This window comes from Brassica oleracea, chromosome C1 (genome assembly GCF_000695525.1).
Source record: "Brassica oleracea var. oleracea cultivar TO1000 chromosome C1, BOL, whole genome shotgun sequence".
Classification (NCBI taxonomy): Eukaryota; Viridiplantae; Streptophyta; class Magnoliopsida; order Brassicales; family Brassicaceae; genus Brassica; species Brassica oleracea.
The window spans coordinates 37,294,145-37,299,443 of NC_027748.1; the positions used below are offsets into that span (position 1 = coordinate 37,294,145).

The 5,299-nt window shown below is 39.3% G+C and overlaps 1 pseudogene; it reads right to left on the bottom strand.

Annotated features, from left to right (window-relative positions):
- Positions 1-1,492: 1,492 nt before the first annotated feature.
- Positions 1,493-4,714, bottom strand: LOC106339104 (annotated as a pseudogene).
- Positions 4,715-5,299: the final 585 nt, after the last annotated feature.

The window sequence follows — 5,299 nt, forward strand, 5'->3', positions numbered from 1 at the left end:
TCCTATCGATCGATGTATATATGTCCAAAAACGCATCGATCGATGAACGTCCGAGGAAATATCCCGACGAAGTTCTCCCTCGGTATATTCTGAGGACATTTCCGACAAACTAGTGATCCTCGGAATTTCCTCGGAAGTTTGTTTCCTCGGAATTCCGTCGGAAAATTCCGAGGGATTTCCGAGGAAAGAAGAAATTCCGAGGAATTATTTCCGACGACTTGTTTCGTCGGTATGTCGTCGGAAAAACGATATTCCGACGAAATTCCGACGATTTTTTCCCTCAGAATCCTTGCTGTTTTCTTGTAGTGAATAATTAAACATTTAGTTTTTGTTTAATTTTTTAAATAAAATATATAGTTTAAAATTTGTTTTCATTGGTTTAAGGTAATAAAGATTAATCATTGTTAGATAATATGATTTTATTTATTTAAAAAAAATATTTATAATTTTAAAAGTTAACATCGACAAATATTTAAATATTTAACATATGGAGGTATAGTATTACAACATTAAATTATATTTATTTAAATTCATGCCAGCTTGCTTAAGTTGGGGTTCAAAACTGATCAGCTGCTAAGCAAACAACTTAGGCTCTATGGATCGTGTGGTTCTGTTGAGGATGCAAGGAGGTTGTTTTATGATATATACAATTCCAAACTTGCTGGAGTAGCAGTTTGGAATTCCATTAGCTATCAATGGTGGTGGGAATGAAGCAATCACCAACATGCCTCGGGGATTGAGCAAAACACATGCCACCTACTGGAACACCATGCTCGGTTGTTCACATATTGGTGAGACAGGCTACGCCCACTATTTGTTGGGAAGGGCGTTTAAATGCTCTGGTATTGAGCCGAGCATGGAGTTGTTGGGTGCTTACGTCAGACGGTTTAGCCAGGCACTACCAGGGTGAGAAAGCAGTAAGAACATTGAAGGGTATGAGGTACAAGCCAAATCAGGGGATGGTGGTGATTATATTGTCCAAGTACGAGCTGAAAGCTGATCCTTCTACATTTGCTAAAGATTTTTGTTCAGTATCTTGAGGAGCAAGAAGTGAGCTTCTACATTTGAAAAGCGCTGTATAATAAACTTGCGTCTGAAGCAGGAGTTGTTTGGAAGTCGAACGTGAAGATTCAGAGGAGGAAGAGTACTAGGGGTTGTTCCAACATCACCACAACAGCATCCAACTTATGAAGAGGAGAGGTGAGGCTCTTCACCCAACACTCTGGAGCTTTTTAGTTTCTTTTTTTTTCAGATTCTTGAAACTTTCTTCTTTTACCAGCACATTTAAAAACCGAGTCTTGACGTTGAGGTGAACGTCTAGTTTGTGTTTGAGAACCTCTAAAGCTTTCTATGCGTCAGGTCCCCATTTGAAGATTTTGGGTGTCTTTATAAATGTGAAACCTTTTCTCTTGAAACCTTAAACGTTCAGTCTCGAAAGTGATATAATGTGCAGGGTTTTACCAGTTTGTTTGAATCTCTGAGAGAGGTGAGATAACCGTGCTGAAGCAATATTAAAAATAAAGCTTCTTAAGGAAGAACTCACACTTATTGAACTCAGAGTTTTACAGGAACTAAACATTAGAATAAGGATTATTAGAACATGTACTATGTTTGAGTTCTAGCTTCATCATGCATATCTTCCACAGGGCACCAGCGCAAAACCAGAGATATAAAAGGACCAGCATTCAGCTCGAGAAGGGGGTCAGCACCCAGTGGTAGTAGAGACCAATACATTGTTCTCCCTAAGACGTTTCTGGAAATGAGCAAGACGGTTCTGCAGTTGGAGTGTACCTGCAGCCTTCTGAGAGAGAATAGTGTTCAGTCTTGAAATGTAACTATCTAGATGGTTTCCAGGCTGGTCTGCTTCAACCAGCAGATTCATCTCCTGCACATGTGATTCCAAAAAGATATTATAGAGGCATTAAAAGGTAGAATCGAAACAAGAGGCTTGCAACACGATAAAATTCATACCTCTTTCACGATGTTCATGGCATCCTCAACTTGTTTATGGTGAGCATTCACAAGTTCTTCTTCCTGTAAAAATGGTTCTTACGTCAAGGCTGATAAAAAAAAAAACAGAAGATTCCTTTAGTTAGCTGTAGGTTACCTGCAGAAGTGCATTTAGATTGTCATCAGAGTTTGACTTCTTCATATCAGGCCTTGGCATGTCTCTTGACTTCATTGGAATATTAGGTTTCTGGATTCTCTCCGGAGCATAGGATACCTCTGGCTTCACGTTTTTCTTCCACGTTTGCTTCTCTTGCTCGTAATCCGATGCATCAAAGTCATCGTTCTCTTCATTCCACATCTCATTCATAGTTGGATGGAGGAGTAGGAAGTGAGGTAGATAAAGGAACTTTCGTGGACTCCCATAGGTTCAAGGGTGAAGAAGACACATCTTTCTTAGAGCCGTTTCCCTTCGAGAGACTCTTAACCCTACAGTTCCTCACAGTTAATGGGATGAACGCACATATGACAACAAAAAAGAAAGAAAGAAAGAAAGAAAGATACAAGTAAAACCAAACCTGTCAGCGTATCTTAAGGTGTTAAGAGTGTGCTCACACGATCCAGAGCTTGGAGATATGCAAGATATCATCACAGTACGAGAGTTCCCCATGAAAGAGTCCCTCAGAACTTCAGTCAACTTACTCCCTCTAAAAGGGATGTGACCTTGATCATTATCCAAAGCTCTAATACACTCTTTTAACGCCAGCAAGCTCTTGTTGATCTCTGCTCCTTCCAATCTCGTCTGCTTGTCATTGTCCGTTGTGTCTGCACCTCGTTCACTTCCAGCAAGATCGATGAAAGAGAGCTTGCCAACGAGGCGAGGGGGCTTTGACTGATTCCCCTCAGCATGCGAGCGAGAGGATTCTTCGTTTGCGCCGGTGGTTCCAGTACTTCTCGTCGCGCTTCCTCTCTCGATAAGCTCCACGATGGCATCAGTGTCGGAGACTCTGTACTCTTGCAAACCGACGATGCACACTTGGTGCTTACCGTCTTCTCTCATGCACAGCTTCCTATAAAAGGTTAAGATAGTTTTGTCTTTCAGATGCATAAAATGGGTATAATAGTCAAAGATGAAATAACAACTTACTTCCTCTCGCTGAGGAGATCATAAAGCTTTCCTCCGTAGATTTCAAAGAAGCTGACGAACAACTGAAACCCTTTGGTTTCTGTATGTGTGGTGCATCAACCTTAGGATATCCCTTGAAGCCTTAAGAGGCAAAGGCGGCTTCTTGCCACTACCTGAGAGGTCAAACAGAAACCGAAGATGACATAATAAGTTGAGAAAATTAAAGAGAGATGCCAAATACTTTTAATATTGATCTGCTATTAGCTTGTCAGTTTTTCTGGAAAGTGATGTATGATTCATTTGGAGACTGTTTACCTGTCTGCCCATATGCAAAGCAAGTGGCTTCGATGCGCTGGAAAATTAAAGGAACAACAGGCTCTACTGTCTCGCGATAACAAGGCTCCCTCTAGAGTAAACATTGATCTTGTGTACTTCCAAACAGCAGTTGATACTTCCTCATCTAGCACAGCATTAAACACAAATTCATGCTTTTCAACATAGGCTGTCAAGTCAACCTGCGATTATATATAGTCATCGATCAGTCTTGGTGTCTTGCTACAGAGAAGTCTAAGAGAATTGAGACTGCACAAAATCCAAACCATCTGTGTGTCAATAATGTCTTCCTCGTTTTTCACCGACTCCTTTTTGTTAAGTGGTCTCTTACGCACCTGTTGAAGAAATGATTAGCATACACGATGCAAAAGGCTGGGGAAATCACTTAATTTCAAGTGTTAATTCAAGTGATTCGCTACAGGGACAGAAGTGAATAGGAAGGCAACGTACAACAACTTTGATTTTTGCAACAGCATTCATCTTTTCCTTCTCAGCTGCCAAGTTATCAGCCAACGCACGGCTACGGTTAGGCTGCTGCTTGTTGTAAGCCTCAAAGTCATCAAAGCTTTGGCTTTGACTGGGATTGAACATTGACGGTCCATCTAATTGGGTAGAGACTGGAATCTGCTGACAAATATAACAAGTTAGAAGACTAGGGCAAACGCAATGAAGTTCACACATTCATCTTATCTTCAACAGAGAATCAAATAACTAGACGGTGTGAGATGATTCTGTAACAGATTTTGACTTATGGATACCAAATTTAAACTTGTTTTGCTAAAAATAGTTTGATCAAGTAAGAGAGTTATGCAATGAGTCCACTCTTTCATGAAGGAATAAATTTTATGGATGCAACACCTAAACACACCAGCATTTAATCATAAAACACCTACCTCAGTATCAAAAGAATGCAGATCCAAGAGGCCGGGACTAAACTCAGATTCACCGTTGTTCCTTCGTTGGCTCGATGGACGAGAACCGTATTGAGGAGTAGTTGGTTCTCCAAAGAAGTCGTTTCTCTGAGCATTCTGGTATCCTCTTACTCCTTGTCCACCACCATAGTATCCATAATCCTGTGTGTAGAAGTCACTCACACCATTAAATTCAAAACTTGCTCAACATTAAACAACTTTGCCTAGAGCAATCAAAAACCACCAGATCGAGAATTTGCATCTAAAGGATCAAGAAGCCTCGTGGGCTAATAGATCTTCTTAGGAAACGATAGAAAATTCAAAGCTTTACATTGGGGGATGGCTGAAAGTGAGGGAGACCAGTGGATTGGAGCCATCTGCCATTGGAGGAAGACATGTCGAGAGGGTTATCGGAGAGCTGTCTCTGGTCTTCGAACTCCAGTGGTAAAGACAGTGAACTTATCTTTTAAGCAAGACTAGACCTTGACCAGTGTGGTGTTTATGTAAGGATTTATGTATATCATATATTTTGTTACGTATCGTGTTATATATATTTATTTAATGTGAGTTGGAACTAGGGCTGTTCAATATGACAAAACTTAACCGTACCAAACCGAAATAGATAATATGATTTTGATTTGGTATATACTATACAAACCGAATGGATATGATTTTTAAAAAACCGTAGGATTTGGATATGGTTCGGTATATAACCGATAAAACCGAATAAAACCGATCAAAAAATAGAAACATGTAAATATGTATATATTTTATAACAATGTATGAAAATCATAAGTTAATTTTTTTACTAATAACTATTACGATATTTTTTACAGTAATAAAATAGTCCTGATTTGTAAAACACTTGAATTATAATTAAATAACAATTCATCGCAAACATGCTTCTTATTTTCTTAGTCTTCTTTTGATTTTTTTGCTTTAATTTAGCATTGACTAAATTGAAATAAAGATTATAAATTTG